The 19,904-nt window shown below is 38.8% G+C and overlaps 1 long non-coding RNA gene across 4 annotated transcripts in view; it reads left to right on the top strand.

Moving 5' to 3' along the window:
- LOC309619672 overlaps window positions 1-19,839 on the top strand; it is a 28,748-nt gene extending 8,909 nt beyond the window's left edge. For 2 of the 4 annotated variants that reach the window (XR_014239141.1, XR_014239142.1), the window contains exon 2: window positions 173-19,839. This is a non-coding gene — a long non-coding RNA (uncharacterized lncRNA). The remainder of the gene's footprint in view (window positions 1-172) is intronic. The other 2 variants (XR_014239139.1, XR_014239140.1) reach the window with 2 other exon arrangements.
- The last annotated feature ends 65 nt before the right edge of the window (window positions 19,840-19,904 follow it).

Genomic DNA, 19,904 nt, shown 5'->3' with positions numbered 1-19,904 from the left:
AAAGCAAACCAAGCTGGGCAGAGACTACCCCAGAGTTTGTTTGCCCTTCTTCTCTTCCCATGTTAAAGGAGCACAGAAACTACTCAAGAGACTGCTTTCTCCCCGTCCCTGTTTTACAGTCTCCTGATACAGTGGATGATCCTGTCAGCTCTGTGTTTGCTTTCTCCTGAAGGTACACAATTACCAAGAACATTGAACTGGATTTCGCAAGGGATCAACCATTACAGAATCTGAGGCATTCCCCATGTACCCTACCACAGATGTGATTACTATGCCATCTTGAATGAAAAAGTAAGACCGTGTAAAATATTCAAGAGTAAAGTTTCCTCAGATACCCCGTAGATTTTTAGAGGTGATGGGTTATGTAAAATATCAAACCAAGCAGTCAAATGTCTTTGTTACAAACAGGGGAGCCTCAGTTTTAAGAGTTGCTGGGCAGCTTATATTTGTGAAATAAACCAAAGTTATAATCCACAGATGAAGGCACAGTTGTGTTTCTGAATCACCAGCAGGACTTGCCCATGGCAGCCCAGGAGATCACCCTCAGGTGTTCTAGAATCTTTAGGCGGGGGAGGTGCATTAGAGGATGTCCTGAGAGCAAGTCCCACAGGTTATTCAGACATGAACGTCTCTCCTCCACCCCTCCAGCCCCCAACACACACATTTTGAAACTCCATTAATTCAAAGCAGTGATTCTCAATGGGGGGTGATGTTGTCTCCCAGGGCACACTAAACAATGTCTGGAGACATTTTGGGTTGTCACAACCGCGGGGAGGAGGTGGGGCTACTACTGCTATTTAGTGGATGGAGGTCAGGGACATTGCTAACCACATGCTCAGGACAGCCACTTACAACAAAGAATTATCTGGCCAGAATATCCCTTGTCCTTAGCGCTGAGGTGGAGAAATCTGATTTAAAGTCACTTTAGATCGAGGGGTGGCACACTGCAGCCTGTGAGCTAAATCTGGCCCTCTGCCTGCTTTTGTAAATAAAGTTTTATTAGAACACAGCCACACTCATTCATTCATGTATGGTCCATGGGGCTTTCAGGCTGCAAAGATACAGTTGAGTAGTTGTGACAGAGATTGTGTGATGCCACAAAGCCTAAAATATTTATTATTTGGCCCTTTACAAAAGCGCAAAATGGCATTTTGTAATGTAAATAAGCATTTTAATTTTTAATGTTTCAGGTAAATTGAGGTAATAGTTAGGTAATAAAGATAATAATGACATTCAATGAAGGTCCATATGCAGTTCATATGGGTTCTGCGGGGCCTGAATTAGATTTTAAAGATGACTTCTTTAAAAAAATTTGGTATAAAATTACATATTTATTTACGGCATGAAAATAAATCTCAATAAACACATTATTGGAGCCTTGCAAATTCAAGTCCCTTGCTTCTAATACCTATGTAGTCAAGTTTCCAGAAATGCTTGCATAAAGCATCTTCCTGGTTGCGTTCTCTCTGACCCTCTCCCACGGCAACGCTACAGCTCAGCAATTCCCAGCACCTGCAGGGACTGGTGCAACCCATGGGCTTTGAACCTGTAATTAGCTTCTCCATATCTTCAACTCTGCACAAATATGTCCAGCATGATGTCTCTCTTCATTGATCAATGAGCATCTGAAGAGCTGGCTTGAATTCTGGCTTTGCCACTCACTATCTGCGTGACCATGAGCAAGCGAATTCATCTCTCTGTGTCTCATTTCCTTAAATAGTTAGAATGTAGGCTGTCCCTTTAAGTGCCTAATCTCTATAAGCTATTGCTCAATTCTCTTTGATTTAAAAAAAAATTGGATGCTCTTGGATTTGTCTTAGAAAGTTTTTATTATCTGGTATATTGTCCCTTTTCCCTTAGTTAAAAGAAAATTGGTGTCTTATGACCAATATTCTTATTCAGTTTCAGCTCTATTCTAGAACTAGACATTCAAATCGTTCTGAATTGTCTGTCTATGAATCATTATTATTCCTTCAGATCCTCTCTTAGGATTTGTCCAACAAGCCTACTCCATCGAAACATATGTTTTCTACTTTGTTGCTTATTTTTCATGCTTATAAATAGGCTTGAAGCACTCCATGTAAGAGGCACAAATAATTCAGCTGTAAGAATATGAGATATTCCTTTTTTTCTGAGGTTTTTTTAAACATTCAATTGGCTATCAACCTCAGCTATTTTTTTCCCCAAGTGATCAGCAGATTATTAACTCTACTGTTCATGTTTCAAACATGAATAATTCTCTCAACTGGATTTCTTCACCCAAAAGAGTTCTCTAGCGCATAACTTTAAATCAGAGTCTAATTTGAGTTTTCCTGTTTAGGTCAAGGACAAAAGAATTGCAGGATTCATGCTGCCCAAAATACTACTTCTGACATGGTATCAAGGTAGGAGGGAGATATGGCATTGATGGGGGATGGGAAGGTGGTGGCCTTGACAACAACCATCATTACTGTCCACTGTCATGTTCATGATGTTTCCAGACTGTACACAGGGTGTACTCAGATGGTGTTTCCCCATTTTACACATCACTACATGGGAGGAACTTACCCATATTTTCTATGACTGTCACGTGTTCCCACCCAGCCCTCATCCTGTCATGAGTTTTTAGCATAATTGTAAACGAGCATGACTTGAAAGCACTTTAGAGATAAAGTGGGTAAACTAAAATGCAGATAATTTTAGTAACAGCTGATTATAAGTGGAATTGAGTCTTGGAAACAAGATTCTGAAATCCTAGTTGAAAACTTTTTTTTTAATAATTCATTTTCACTTTAATCAAAGTCATACAAGCATATAAGTAAACACGTATGGAAAGGCTTTCAATGAAAAACAGCTTTCCCTGACCAAACGCTCTCAAACCTTCCAGCCGTGATCCTCAGAGGCAAACTCTTTAGCTGAGCTATCTTTTGGAGATTGACCTTCATAATTCTAAATGAGATGCTTCTTTAATAATTTCCTGCTTTCCATTTATAGAAATAATTTATTGCTTGCTGATGTGCTAACTGACTTGAGGGACAATCCAGGGTAGAAGTTGGAAGCAATACCAGTGGAGCCGGGTGGCTTGGGCTTAGACCTTGGGGCCAGCACTTCCCAGCTGTGTGACCCGGAAGAGGTTCCTTTCTCTCTGTACCTCAGGTTCCTTGTATGTGTAATGGACATAAGACCTGCACCTTTCTCAATGGGTGGTTGTGAGTTAAATGGATGCGAACGTGTAAAGCATCCAGAACGGTCTCCAGCGCACAGTATGTGTTCAATAAGCAAGCCATTCTCCTACCTCCTCCTCCTTTGCCCAATCCCACATTTACAGGTAATTCTATAGTAAGTGAATACGTAATTATGATCCCAAACTACTAGGAACTGAGCTATGGGACTCCTCCAATTTCACTTCTTTTCTTGACCAGATTTTTGTTTGTTTCCAGAAACCAATTTTTTCCAGAAATTAATAATACCTTCATTTATTTTTCATCTCTTCTCTTTTCATGATACTTATCACTTGAAAGAAGCCTCTATGGTAAAACTGTTTTTCCAAGGGAGCTTTTCCTGACCAATGACTCTTTACATAACAATAAAATAAAATTAAATAAAAATAACATAAAAAGTTTGGCAAAGTGTTCTTTCTTCATTGGTTACATTCCAGTTTTGCAGGAAGACCATACAGGGTTCCCTGTTTTGGGAATCCCATATCTTCCTCTTTCTTTTTTCTTTTCTTGTTGTAAGAACATGTTTTCCGGTAACTTCCACGGAAAGTGCTCACAGAATATACTTTTTTGACACCTTGCCTGTATGCAACTGCCTTTCTTCTAGCATCATGCTTGATTGACAGCTTGTGTAGAATTCTAGGTTCAATATCGTTACTTCAAAATGATTAGGATGGTATTTTCTAGGTTTTGAGGAGTTCATTCCTCTTCTGATTAATGGTATTCGTTTTTAAACAATTTTTATTGTTCTGAAATCTTGTAAGATCTCTATCCTCAGTGACTTTTCATGATAATGTAGCAGCTTTCTATTTGTTTTTTAATTCCTTGCTTGATACTTGGTGAGATTTAAATTTAGAAACTCATGTTCTTCCGTTCTAGAAAATGTTCTCGCATGATTCCTTTCATAAATGTCCTCCTGTCCATTTTGTCTATTCTCTTTATGGAACCCCTATTAGCTGGATAAGGGTCATTCTGGATTTGATTTTCTAATTTTTTTCCTACTTTTTCCTGCATTTTTCAACCTATTTCCTGAGAAATTTCCTCAACTCTATGTTCTAATTCTTCCATAAGATTCTCTCACTTTTACAATCAGGTATTTTGTTTTCGAGAACTCTTACCTGTTCTCTGATAGTCACTTGATACTTAGCAATCTCTTCTATTTCATGGCCTTAGGAGTGAACAAAGAGGAGTTCCTTAAAGGTTTAATCATGTCTATATATCCACCATACTTTACACCATGGTGATCACAGTACCAAGGGCAGTTCTCAGCTATATAAACTGAAGGTAATATGGTTGTAAGAGATAAAGTCCCAGAAAAAAATACATTAAAAAATCAATTTATAGAGACCGATCTGTCAGGACGACAAGAGAATTGAGATCTGTTAGGGCAGTCTTGCCCAGTATCAAGCTTCTTAGAAATGTTATCTCTAAGTTTGATAAGCATGGGATTTTTGAACATTTCATGTATGGCATGAAATGATAATAATTTTATTTACTCATGAAAATGTTAAAATATGTCTTTATTTTCTATTTCTGTACTTGTTCTAGCCATATTGACCTACTTTTCTGCTCTACCCTCAGGCTTGAAAACAACTCAGTTGGTGGAAAAAACCTAACTGGGTTTAAGAATGATCTGGGAAACTAGTTTTGTAAAAATGTATATATACATATATGTGTATGTGTGTGAGTGTGTGTTTATTGCATATATTTCAGAGACAAATCCAGACTTGCTGGATCAGATTCTTTCGGCATTGGTCCTAGCATCACTTTCAAGTACATCCCCGTGGTTCTGCCCACAAGTACTTGAAAATCCCTGAAATAAATGCTCAGATTGGTCTCCATCTGACTCTAGTATCAGATACAAGAGTTTAGCTCAAAGCCAGGTCCCCTGGGAGTCACTGTCTTTTCCTTAGAGTTCTGAATCTACTTGACTCTGAGCTGACTCTATTGTCAGACGGAGATGGATTTTTACCCCATTTTGCCACAATGTATGAACTTGCCTAAGTTATTTAACCTCTGTGAACCTGAGAACTGTATAAGGGAAATGATAAGCACCAATATGGTAGAAAATATGCTCATATGTGGGAGAGTCTAAAAACAATTTTTTTTTTCGTTTCCTCTCTCTTTTGATGACATTTGGGTTGTGTGCTTCCGGATAATCAGGTGAGAGCCCGTACACTCACTGATAACGTATCTCTGGCTACTCGACCTGATGACTTGCTCTCGGTAGGTCTCTTGCACATGGCGAGTCCCATCCCCATCCAGGGGTGTGGGTCTTCCTTAGATTCAGCCCCAGACAGTGGCACTTCCTGATCTGAATGCCTTATCCTTTTCCTGACTTTGTGATTTCCTGACCTTGTGCATCTTGAGAGGCAGCAGTTGTCGAGGGGAAGTCGTACTGGGATTTGGGGCTTGCCGTGACTTTCTCACCTACTAACTGCATAACCCAGGAAGGTTCAGAGAGGCATTTCTGGACTGTATGATATAAAACAGTTTTCTTCTGGTTTACTTTCTCTAAGCACATTTTCTTCATGCTACTTATCTATGTAATGTGAGTGTTGTATATGTATTTCAGAAATATTATGGGACAATTGGCTTTATGTCTATCTGTCCTTCTGAACCCTGAGCTCTGTGTCTGTTTTGCTTACCGCCATATTTCCAGCACCTCTTGTGTAGTGCTGATGATCTTATAGCATCCCAAAACGTGTTGAATGAATGAATGACTAAATGAACAAATCATACAGTGACAAAGTCACTTGCCCTTTCTTCATCGTATGGCAATTATACAGCTCAAATGAGATAACCTATGTGCAAATGCTTTGTAAGCAATATTAACACAAGCATGACATACCATAATTTTGTTAACCTGTACCTCTCTGCAATTTGTTGACGATAAGCATTTGTCCTGTAGCTACTCAAAGTGTGGTCCAAAAGCCAGTAGCAACCACCGCCATCTGGGAATTTGTTAACAATGCAGATGTCTAGACCTACCCAAGACCTACGAAATCAGAACCTTTGAAGGTGAAGCCCAGGGATCTGTTTCAACGAGGCTTGTAGGAGGTGATTCAGACACGTGCTAACATTTAAGGCTTACTAACCTACAGGACACTTTAAAGAGAGGTTTTTAGAATTGCATAAAGTAAACTCATGATTTATCTTTAAAAGTTATCCTTTTGCTAATGTCAGATGCGTTATCCATAGTAGAACAAAAGAATTGTGTTCTGCCTGGAGAGGTTTGGGAGAGCAGAGAAAGCCTGGGTGAAGCACCATGGAAAATGAGGGATACATGAGGCTTCTGGTCACTCAGAATGAGGATGAAGAACAGAAGGAAAGAGAGCATCAGAGACATATTTCACCTTCTTATTAAGCCTGAAACAGAGATGCAAATCGTTTAAAACATGAAAATGACTAAAATGACCTTGTAGAAGTAACAGTTTCCAGAATCGAATTTCTTCATTTTAACATGAAGGAATTCAACGTGATCACTCAGCTCTGTTCAAGCCCCGAGGTTCACCAATAAAGATTTACCTTGAAAAAAAAAAAGTTATCCTTTTCCTTACCTAAGCAGATCCTCTGAATCTCAGCTTCCTCTGATCATTTAGGTCTCAGAAAGGCCAAATCATCAGAAAGACCCTCCCTGTATGCTCACTCGTAACCATACCCCTCGTTTATTAACAAATAATTTTTATTTGTGTTATTATTTGTGGTCTGTTTACTTGTTGCTTGTCTGTCTTCCCAAGAAAGAAAGATAAGTGTTCCACAAGAAGGGATGCAGTCTGTCTTAACCAACACCTGTATCCATCCCCAGCGCCTAACACAGTGAATGGTACACAGTAGAGCTCAGCACTTATGTGTTAATTGCATCAACATCCTTAAGAATGTATTTATTGGCAAAGAGTGTGTGTGGATTGAAGAAGTACAGGATTAATACTGAGGGTCATTGTTTGGCTCATATTGAAATTCGTGCCTGCTTCCAGGTTCCCGAGAATCAATAAAGATTTGATAGATTTGATTCTTAAATTCTCTAAGTGTTGGTTTTCCTTTTTTTTTAATTAAAAAAAAAAAAGTTGAGATTTCATCCATTGGTAAGGACTGAATGACACCCATGCCCAGTTGCCAATATCATTCAGTCATTTTTGCAATAATTTGGAGGTTTTTCAACGTAGTATTTCCAATACAGTTACCTCTTGGTTATCTGTGGGTAAATTACTTTTGTCAAATTTTGCTTGAAGTCCCTGATAAAATTGTATGGATTTGCTTTTTACTTCCTCAGTCAATCCAAGCAGAATTCATCCTAACAGGGTATCTCTTTAAACAAATGGTTGCTTCTCCTAGGAAAGAAATATGTGCATAATAAATAGAGCAAGTTTCTTCAGACTGGGATGAGAAGAGAGACTGCCTTTCAATACTGATACTTCCTTAGCTTGTAATTAGGGAGGGTTCTCAGCATTTGAGTCAAACAGGAAAGACACTATCTTTCTTGTTCCACTGATTTACTTCTTTCTCCAGCATGAGTTGATTATTTTAAAAGAATTAGGCTCCAAATAGTGACTAAATCTACCCTCCATTAGGACTAGTTTAAAAAAAAAATTGCCAACTGGATTATAGATATAACAACTCTGTTCTGTTATTCTGGCAAATCACGAGAAGACATTTTATATAAAAACAAAACTGGAATATCACCGAAGACAAGGGAATTTATCTCACATTTAAGAATGCATAGTCCAATTAGGAAGATCAAAAAGCATTTTCTAAGAAACCGATGGTATTGTCTTTCAAGGGGAGGAAATCACCTTTACTGAGACCTCACTAAGTACTGGACATTTTCACATATGTGTGACTTTCCTTTCTAGGGCTACCAAGGAACCTCTTTCTTTCCAGGTGCAGACCATCTACTCATACTTAGCCTGCTTCCCTTTCCCTCCTGCTAGGCTACCATCACCTTATCTTCGTGGGTCTCTTCTTAAAGCGGGCTGTAATGTGCTCAGCCTCTCCTAGGCAGGCAGCAAGACACTTCACAGTGAAGGTTTTAACTGTGACTCTCTGAAAGAAAAAGCAACAGATAATATCAAAAGTAACAAATGTGGAGAAATCAGGGCATAGCTTAGAACTCTTGGTGCCTGGTCTGTAGTTCATACTTTCAAATTTGTATCTGGAATTCCTCTTGGAATATCACTTTCTGTCTTTATTCTTTATTCCTGTATTCCTGGTAATGCAACTCACTCACCAAGCTTAGTTTTTTGTTTTTTGTGTGTTTTTTCGTTTGTTTGTTTTTTAACAGAAGATTTGAGTCTCTTCTTCCAAGAAGTTTCCAATTCCAGCTTAAGGGAAAAAAGAAGATTTACCCTGATGGGTAAATGACATTTCTGGCAAATGGACATTAGACTGGACATCATTTATCTTAATAGATCTCTGCTCCACATAGAAATGATCTCTTTGGGGCATTTCTTCATATGCTCTGTGGAGTCTATGTCATCCCAATTTTATAGGAAATGAAATAGCAAGGATTTGAAAAGCTTAACTATATGGATCAAAGTCATAGAGCCAGTTAGCTAAAGGAGGATGGATTTGCACAAAGGTTGCCAGGTTGCAAAATTCCAGAGGAGACAAATCATATCACAGTCTATGAGAAAGTTACCCGTGTAGTGGGGCAGGTACAGCCTGTATAACTATATACCTATGTGCTGGCCATGATTTGACCTTGAGGCTTGACCATATCATGCTTCCTCAAGCCATCCTAGAGCTGTACATTCCACAAACTGATTTACGTGGTGGGGACGACCACCAATGACAAATTAAAAGACTCAGCAACATTTAATTATGATGTATAATTAACAGACATTATTTCTAGAGCAGTTTTCCATTCACAACAAAGCTGAGTGGAAAGTACAGGGCATTACCGCAGACCCTCTCCCCCCTACATATGCACAGCCTCTGCCACCATCAACATCCTTCATTGGTGTGGTACCTTTGTCACAATCCATGAACCTACGTTGACACATCATCACCCAAAGTCCAGGGTTTACATTAGGGTTCACTCTTCGTGTTGCACATTCTATGGGTTTTGACAAAGCTTCTGAGTATTTGGCTATTTGGCTAAAGCTTCTGAGCTATTTGGCAATATTACGTATTGATTCATCACAGAAAGTACACAGAAAATCATAATAACTGAAACACGTTTTGTTTTGTTTTTTTAAACTTGCAGGACAATGACCAGTCTAGTTAAAGACCTAAAGTCATGCACTCTTATATATATTTTTCTTTTAAAGTATGGTACAAGGTACCGTCAGTCCCACTGTAATTATAAAACAAATAGACCGTCACCAGAACACAACTCTCTGATTTTATAGTTGAGAGAACTGAGGATCTGAGAAGTTAACAATCCATTAAAGTTACATAACTACAAGGAATAGAACCCAAATTACCTATCCCTCTGGATATAGAGGCTACAGCAGCATATGGTAAAGCATTCACAAGAGCATATGCTTTGAAGCCAGACAAACCTAGATTCAAATCCCACCCCAATGATTTAAGGCAAGTTGTGTAAGGCCTGTGGCTAAGCTTGCCCACCCCACATCTAATGTACGTCTTCCACTTTCTTTCTTGCTGCAGAATGCCATTTTGCTCGGTTGCTGGGTGGGGATTTGGGAAAAGTTTTTCCTAAAGGGGAGAGACAGCTCTTCTTCTCCTAAGCGTTGTCTAATCTGGATGTGATTTCTAAAATGTGACAACTATCCTGTGATCATGAAAACAATGAGCCTAGGCTTAAACGCCAGGGATGCAGAACAGAACTAAGAAAAGAACCCAGATGCTGGGCACATCTTTGAGCCATTAAGTTAACTGACACTGGAATTGTCCTACCTTTGGATTATGTAAATAGTACTTGTTTCTGTTGTTTAAGACAATTTGGGGGGGGGGAGTGTTTTGTTTCTTTCATTGAAAGCATCCAACTAAATGATATATTTAGCATACTGTTCCAGACGATACACTTTGGAGATTTAATTCCCCGCTTTATTAAATGAAGATCACAAAAGGTGTATCATTGACTTGTTACAAGAAGTTACTGAGATAATGTTTACAAATTATTTAATATGGTGTTTGGTATAAAGTAGAGTTCCATACATGACAGCTGGTACCGCCCTAGACGAGTGTTCCTTTTATTATATCACCCTGCCTTCCAGGCAATTTAAAAGCACAACCAGATGTTACATTGGAAATTACATTTAAGGCACCAAGATATAATAAATATGCTATTCCAAAGTAAGGTAACAAACCAAGATGCAAAATTTCAAAGATTTTAGTTCATTGGATGTTCTTTCCTTTTCTGTTTTTGCTTTGTTTTTGTTTTTGTTTTAAGCAGATCCGTAACTCTTAAACCACTTGCCCACATTTACAGTAAAAAGCTTGAGGAAGGAATGTTTCCTTGGAAAGAGCTGTGATTGGAGTTCTGTTGACTACCTCAGACACACAAACACCCCAGGTGGGAGAAACATTCTCCTACCACCTCAAGTCAAGAGAGGAACGTGAAAGAAACTGGCCAGAGCACTAAATACATGTGGCAGCGTGGGAAGAGGGACAGAGTCAACTCTCTGAGAAATACAAAGGGTGAACTAAGCACTGGCCACCTGCCGCTGATAGAAGAGCTGAAGAGAGACTGTGTTGGGTTTGACATTTTGGGGGCAGTTGATACATGAGTATTTCCAGTGACCTAGATGTAGGCCATCCATAAAACTTCCAATAGGGCCATCAGGAGGGGCAATCTGGCTTCTATTGCTATGTTCCCAGAGGCTAAGGAAGGAGAAAGTGATTTGCACAAAAAAGTGCAAATCATCCATGTCAAGAGAACAGTGGTCACCCTGTGACACAGGAGAGAAGGTCTCTAAAGAACCTCCAAAGACAGCTATGAAAGAAAGAGGTGTGAAGACCTCTGCTGGCCCCAGAGAACACAGGCTGTGTCCTTACAGCATCATCAGAACGTTCCAGCTCCCCTTGGACCCTCTCCCCACCCCCTGCACATTGCTGGCCTGTTGCCTTAGGTGGGAGAGAAGACTACTTCCAGTGAAGATGGAAACTTTCACCAGTGCATAGCTTTGGAACTCCCAGAACTGAATTGAGACGGTTTTGTGACATAAAGAAACTCTAGTCTTTTCATTTCTTGGGGCCTACCCAAGTTTTTATCTAGGAGAATGGGAAAAACTACCGCAGTGAACAGGCTTAAAGGAAAAATAAAAATCAAACACAAAGTTGCTTGTGTGTTTACACCCCATGAGTTCAGATCTTTCAAGGTACCAATTATGCAATTTCCTATTATACACTCATTATGTGCGCTGCACTCAGAGAAGTGTCTCAGAGACGAATAAAATCAGACACAATCACTGTTTCATTCAACTGTATGCTGCTGGGATTACAGAGACTGGCTCTTACGCACCATTGCATCTGATATAACAGTAAGCTCAAGGCCCTCTTCCTAAAGCTTTGCCAGCTCTAGATGGAGATAGAAATAGCAATCATACAATAATTAGAAGACCTGAGTTCTAGTTCAAGCTTTGCATCTGAAAAGCAGTAAGACATGGCCCATTCACCTACCTTTTCTGACACTGCATTAGAATATCTGTAAATTGAGAGCGAATGGGCTGAATAAGCCATGCGATACTTTCTGGGTTTAAAATTCTACAATTCTATAGCAGCATTATTCACAATAATTAAAAATTGGAAACAATCCAAAAATCCATTAAATCATGAATGGATGAATAAAATGGCGTGTATCCTTACGATGGACTATTGTTTGTCAATAAAGGTGATAAAATACTGCTACAACATGGATGAACCTTGAAAACATTAAGCTAAGTGAAAGAAGCCAGACACAAATGCCTCATATTATATATTTTCATCCATAGGAAAGTCCAGAATAGGGAAATCTATAGTGGCAGAAAGTAGATTAATGGTTGCTCAGGGTAGGGGAGTGGGTGAGGTGGGAAGCGGAGTGCCTGATAAAAGATATGAGAGGTTTTGGGGAGGTGATGAAAATGTTATAAAATTCATTGTGGCGATGGTTGCACAAACTCTGTGAATATACTAAAAGTCATTGAATTTACACCTTAAGTCAGTGAATTGTATGGTATGTGAATTATATTTCAATAACACTGCTCTACTTTTAAACCTCTGATTTTGTGTATAAATTACAGAAGAAGTCAGAACACCTTGAGTTAAAAATATAATAACAGGTCAGAGGAAGCAAATGTGATAAATTCATTTCCTAATAATAACACATCCATTAAAAGAGAAGATATTGTTGTTACTATTTTTATTTGTTGCAGTTCAGTAATATATCTAATTTGGACTTAGGTATGGTTTATCAGAGGATGAAAGAAAAAAAGCACTTTAGGTTCCGACGACTAATTTTATCCTTTTCCCCTTTTAACTCTTAAGTTCTGACCGTAAAATTGTTCTCAGTTATCTTCATTGATGGTGTACATCATTAAGAGATGAATAATTAAAATATATAGATAATTCTTAAACTCAACTTTTTAAAGTTGCTTTAATTTTTTTTAAGGTGAAAATACTTTCATCGTCATCATCTTCTAAGGAGAGAGAAAACGGACACATATATTGAGACCCTAGCATGACCTAGGCTCTGAACCAACTGCGTTTATGCATATCATCAGATATACTCTTACAGCAATCCTTAACAATGTTAGAATTACCCCTATATCACAGAAGAACAAACTGATGCTTAGACAGTGTACATTGTTTGCGCAAAAGTGGACAGTAGCACTCAGTAGATTTGGATTTAATTCTAAGTCATTAAACTTAAAAAAATAGAATACAGAAATTGACTTGAGTTTCAACTATTTCTGTTTTCATCTACAGTGACTATATAACCCGTCAGTATTCAGTATAAACTCGCCAGCCTAAGACTTGATGTCTTTGCTAATCTGGCCCTATTTCTTATTCTCTCTTAGGACTTTAATAATCATGTGTTCTTCAGCTCATAATGATGTTTTCTTATTTTTATTCAAATAAAGTGTCGTTTTCACTTTAATTAGTTCTATTTTTCCTTAGCGCAAGGTCCTAACCTGAATTAAAGCTGATGCTCTGACCTGTCTGAACGTGTTTACTAAATGATGGGCAAGGCTGTCAAGGGATTATTTTCATGAATATTTGGGGCTGAAGAGAGGGAGAGACGTAGCAGGTGGATCTGAGACAATAGTTGTCTCTATTCTGGCCCTGTGGACTGGTACTAAATTCTATGAAGAGAGGTCTATAGACAGAAGCCTTCTTTTTCATATTCTTTTCCCTTATGGTTCAGCACAGGATATTGAATATAGTTCCCTGTGCTATACAGCAGGACCCTGTTGTTTATCCATTCTGGACACAATAGCTTGCATCTGCTAATCCCGAACTCCCACTCAATCTTTTCCCCACCCCCAGTCTGGGTCTTTCTGATTCAAATTCCTTGCAGAAGAAGCCACAAAGCATACCATCAGTCTCTGAATCATCAGGAGGCACTATGAACATGAACTTTTCTTGTGTCTGAGCTTCAAAGATTTGTATTATCATCAAAGAAGTTCAAGGAGCAAAAATCTGTCTAGCATCTCTCTAAAGTGCATATTTCCCAAAGTAAACCCAGTGGCTATTAAGATTTGACTGGAGATTTTGCCAAGAGATTGGGACGAACCCAAAAAAGACAATGTGAGGAATTCCTGAATTCTTTTCATGTGTGTCTAGTGTCCATGTTAACAAGGGAGCAGCTTTGATCTAACAACCAGATAACCCAGGAAGTAATCTGAAATTCTTCTAAATATCTATACCATCCTCAGGGCAGAACACAAGGGCATGTCTTTTATTTTGATTCACCTGAAAAAGGGCAGCCTGGGCTCTAGGCTGTATTGAGTTCTTCAGCTTCCAATTTGTGAGCCCCAGACCCGGCAGGAAGTAGCTAAAGATTAACCAAGTAAGCGAACTTGTTTGCTGTATAAACTAGGGGTAAGTTGGAGGCTAACTGCAGGAATTCTGAACCCTTAGGTTGTGCTATGTGGTTTCCATAACAACTAATGACAGAACATGAGGCAAACAAGCGTGACTCATGTGAAATGTTTCTACTCAGTTCTTGGAGGCCAAATTTGGTCACTGGGGGACTTTGAAAGAATAGTCATCTCTGTCTTACTAATCACACGCAAAGGGCAAAGCACTCCTCCGTCACAGAGCAATCTCCATCAGCGACGGAGGGGCCATGTTCATTCATCTGTGGAAACACTGGGGGTCCCTATTATTCACACATGGCTGCTCCCCCAAAGACCCCACTGCCAAGGGGGGTCCCCTGGATGCCACAGAGCATCAGACTGTTACTGCTTGGTCATGTCGTACATGGTAACTGATTGGGGTCAGGACCACAGGGAATAGGACAGCGATTTTTAGGGTTGGGGTCAGCATTGCTGTGTGAGCCGACTTACTTCTACTGGATCGGGGTGGCAGTGAAGTAAGGAAGAGAATGAGAGGATTTGTTCTAGATCTTCTTGAAAGACAGTTTGAGGCTCACAAACAACCAGCAAGCAAGTCACCTCCCTCCAGCCCTATCCTACAACTTCTCCAAGTCATTACACAGGAGGCTGGCCCCCTGCCTTCACGCCCTGCTGACCTTTTTGCTGTATCCCAAAGACTATGCACAGCACCTCGCTCTGACAGATTCTTTCCCCCTTCTGCATGTCTGGCCACTTCCACGATTTTTATCTTCTCCGTGTCATTGATTAAGGCTCCCCTTAACGCTCATGGCCACCATATTTCCCTTACGCTCGACATCCTTTCTTGCCCCTTATCCTATCTACTTTCCACACAGCAACGAGGCTGATTTCCTAAAACCATGGATCTACTTCACCATCGTTCACTTTGTAACACTTCACTGACTTTGCATTGCTCTAAGAATCAAGTCCAAATAGCATGAGCTCCACCCCAGACACCAGGCTGCCTTCTCTTCCTCCAAGCCACCAAGCTACCTGTCTTGTCTCAAAACATTTGCCCATCCGGCCCTTCTGCCTTTTCCTCCCATTCTTCACTTGGCTGAGGCATCCTTCAGAGCTCACTTTGAAAGTCCCTTTCTCAGTAAGGACCAATACAGTAAGTCCCCTACATATGAACAAGTTCTGTTCCGAGGGTGCATTCGTAAGTCCAATTCGTTCGTAAGTCCAACGAAGTTAGCCTAGGTACCCAACTAACACAATCGGCTATATAGTGCTGTACTATAATAGGTTTATAATACTTTTCACACAAATAATACATAAAAAACAAACACAAAAAATAAAGAAAACATTTTTAATCTTACAGTCCAGTACCTTGAAAAATACAGTAGTCCAGTACAACAGCTGGCATACAAGGGCTGGCATCAAGTGAACAGGCAAGAAGAGTTACTGACAGGAGGAGGGAGAGCAGGTGGGAGATGGTAGAGCTGAAGGATCGTCAGCAATAGGAGATGGAGGGCAAGCTGCAATTTCACTCACGCCTGATATTGGTGGAACGCACGATCGCATCTTTGAAAGTCCACAACTTGAAAGTTCGTTCGTAGGGGACTTACTGTATAAACCAGGTGTTCTCTGACAATCTCCCACAGGACACCCTGTACTTCAGGCCCGCTACGATATTCTGAAACAATACATTTATTTACCTTTGTGACTCATATTTGTTCTTGCAAACTCAACTTCAAGGTGACAGGAATCTATGTTGTGTCACTTTCTTCCCACGCCTAACACAGCTACATACATATTATTACTGTGTAGGAACTACACACATGTCAGTTAAAGTGAATTTGATTAACCTCATTTAAACGTAGCGGGGGAGGAGTAGGAAAGTGGTGTATTTATACTCTGAGGTACTACTTGTCCTCAGGTAGAGATGACAAAAGTATACCACGCAAAAGATGTGCCTTATCTCACGATATTTGGAACCCGTTGAATTGGTAGTCTATTCAGGGAAGGTCCGTGATGCAAGTTCTTTGTCATCTCATGCACAGAGGAAACCACCACGCTTGTTCTGGCCAACCTTGGTCTTGAATCATTTCCTGTCAGCTTTGGAGACGCCTTGAGTTCAGAACCAGACTGGCTTGGGAAGGAGCTGTGTCTTTCTCAGGGTGGTTTGGCTCTGGGATGACAGTCCTGCACTGCCGAGAGAACCTCCGTGATCCAAGTGCGTTTCTCAGGGAAGCCCTGGGATTTGGAATTGGTGAGTCATCTCCAGACTGACTAAAACACTGTGCCACAGAGAAGTCCTCTGAAAAATATTTTGCACAAGGATAAACTGCCTCTTTTTTTCCCCATAAAGCCATGGCAAAATTACAGGGCAAATTCATTCAGAAGGAATTGAATCATAATAAAAGATGACAATTAAAGTATTTGGAACCTGAAAGGTTGATTGCTTCTGTTCCAGTGTCTTCACATTTAAATTAGCATGAAGTGGTTCAAAGAAGGAGGAATACAAATTATTGGGCAAATATTCATCAGCTCATTAATTGAAGAACGAACCTCTGAAATAGGGGAAGTTTCCTCAATTATTTGAATAAGGAAAATGAAGCTGAGAAGTTAAATGACTTGCCCAAAGTCACAGGACCAGTGAGCGACAGAATCAGGACGGAAACACAGAGAGAAGGTTCCTTCAGATCCTCTTCTACTCTAAGTGTTCTCAGGGGAATCCAGGTTTCCATTTAAGCAAAAACAAAACTAAACTAAAACAAAAAACCACAGCTTATTTACTCATCCTATATAATCAAAATGTTGAGAAATAACGTGGAAATGTTTTCCTTTCTAAAATATTAAGTTAGAATAATTAGAATAAAGTGTGCTAGTCTCTTTATTGGATAATGGGTTTTAGTATAAGTCATTTGAAATGGACATTTTTATAACTCAAAAGCAGCTGAACGTTGGCAATTTCAAATTGCATTTGTCTTTGAATGGTCTGTCTCTCCTGACACCACAGTATTTCATCTCTATTTTTAGCACTTAGCATATTGCCAATTACACAGCAGAAACCCAGTAAATGTTTATTGAAAGAATGAGTCAAGTTATATTATCTAAGATACAGATATCCCAGCATGTTACACTTTTTATACAAAGATATAGCATTTTAATAAAATAGAGGGTAGATTTCTAAAGGCATCTTGGTGCAGAGGAACGTAGGAGGGCTTTGGAGTCAGGAAGATAAGTCAGATTTTCCCACCGGGGTCACTATATGAGACCTTGGGCAGGTGACTTACCCACTCTGGTCCTGAGTCTTCTCATTTGTGAAACAGGAATGGCAGTAGATACCTGTACGGCCAGCTATGAGGATGGAATGGGCCACTCTTACGCTAGGTACTCAGCAAATGTTATTCCAGACTCATACCCCTACTCTTAAATTACCGTTTAAAAAGTGAAAGCATTATTTCATTCTTTTTTATGGCTGAGTAATATTCCATTATATATATGTACCACATCTTCTTCAACCATTCCTCTGTCGATGGACGTTTAGGTTGCTTCCATGTCTTGGCTATTGTAAATAGTGCTACTATGAACATTGGGGTGCATGTATCCTTTCAGATTATAGTTTTCTCCAGATATATGCCCAGGAGTGGGATTGTGATGGAGGGATAAATCAGGAGCTTGGGATGAACACACGCACACTACTATATATAAGACAGATAACCAACAAGGACCCACTGTATAGCACAGGGAACTCTACCTAATATTCTGTGATAACTTATATGAGAAAAGAATCTAAGAAAGAATGAATATATGTATATGTATAACTGCATCACATTGTTGTACACCTGAAACTAACACAACATTGTAAATCAACTATACTCCAATAAAATTAAAATGTTAGAAAGTGTGAAAGCAAAATATGACAATAAAAAAAGATTACCATATAAAAATAATAGTTACCACCTAATTTTTTAGTAGAAAGCATGGAGTCCTAAAATGTTTATTGTTTGTAACATTGGCTTCAGCTAAGCCATAGTGACAAAATACTTAATAGTCAATGGAAAATTTTGAATTCTTAAAAAAATAATTATTTGAATTAAAATATGCATGGAAGCAATATTTCCCAAGTATCAATTATGTGAATACCTTAACATATAAATACAGCATAATAATGTGAACAAGTTAAAGAAAATAAAAATTCTAGTTGCAAGGATATATTGTATAGCACAGGAAATTATAGCATTTATCTTATAATAATCTTTAATGAAAACCTTTAATATAATCTGTAAAAATACTGAATCACTATGCTGTACACCTGAAACTAATATAATATTGGAAATCAACTATCCTTCAATTTAAAAAAAAGAAAAAAATTCTAGTTGCTTTCCTTTGTGGGAGAGGTATCTTTGTAATAAGAAGTTCTATTTTTATACTGCGAGATGGTAAACTTCCTGTGTCCTAAGTTCATTACCATTGCTCTGCCCTGTGAAGATGATAATGGTCAGCAAAACAGAGCTATTTTGGTACCAAGGAAGGCTGCAAAATCTTCCTCATCAGCAAAACTGTAGGAGAGACAAGGAAAAAGCATTTATGTTTGCAATTAAGTGGGTCCCTTGATATTTAATAGTAAAAAAACAAAGCCTTTTGTTGATCTAAAACAATTTTGTATTTTAGGGAAAAGATAATTCACATGGAAAAATGTCTTAGATTTTGTTTTGCTGCTATGTATGAAGACACACTTAGTGAAAAAAATGTATTACTTAATGTGTATTCACTATAGAGGAAGATTTTCAGATTATTTTTGGCCCTTCTTTTCTTGAGTGGAAATGCCCTGAATATTGTTTATTTGTTTGTTTTAACTCTATTTCAGAAACATGAAGATCTTAACGGAGCTTTACTTATTTCATTTCCTAGGGATTGACATTGTGATTATTCATGAAATTGAAATTTAATACCTTGTCTTTTCTTTTTTTTTTTAAGACATCACTTGACCACTTTATTGTTTAGGAATGCTAAAACTGAAAGATGTAAAAAGAAAAGCATTACAATGATTTGAAGAAAAACAGTAAAGGCATTGTTTTCATTTTAGAAATTAATTTCTTAAATAGGGAATTTTTCTTCCCAATTTGTTCCATATTTTCAGAGCCTCTTCTTAACCATTCCCTCAAACAGCAGTACATAATCTAAGGAATGTATGGAAGAGAGGACAATATGCATCTCTGTTCTGTGTATGACAATGCAAATGTATAACTCACTCCATGACCCTTCATAACCTCACACCCAAGTTAATTTCACATTCTGACTATCAAAAGACCCCTTAAACTAATACCTTGCCGTTTCATTCATTGAGCATTCAACAGATATTTATTGATTATTTACTACATGCTAGGCCCAGGCCTAGACTCTGAGGACCCAGTGACCTACAAGAAAAAAAGTGTCTTAGAAGACATACAGATGACCATCTTTCATATATGAAAAGATGTTCAACATCACTAATTACTAGGGAAATGTGAGTCAAAACTACAATGAAGCATCACCTCACACTGGTCAGAATGGCCATCATTAAAAAGGCTACAAACAATAAATGCTGGAGAGGGTGTGGAGAAAAGGGAACCCTCTTGCACTGTTGGTGGGAATGTAAATTGGTGCAGCCACTATGGAGAACAGTATGGAGGGTCCTTAAAAAACTAAAAATAGAGTCTCCATTTGATCCTGCAATCCCACTCCTAGGCATATATCCAGAGAAAACTATAATTCGAAA

Source organism: Balaenoptera borealis, assembly GCF_965194805.1.
Source record: "Balaenoptera borealis genome assembly, chromosome: 21".
Classification (NCBI taxonomy): domain Eukaryota; kingdom Metazoa; phylum Chordata; class Mammalia; order Artiodactyla; family Balaenopteridae; genus Balaenoptera; species Balaenoptera borealis.
This window is presented reverse-complemented; position numbering and strand designations above follow the sequence as displayed.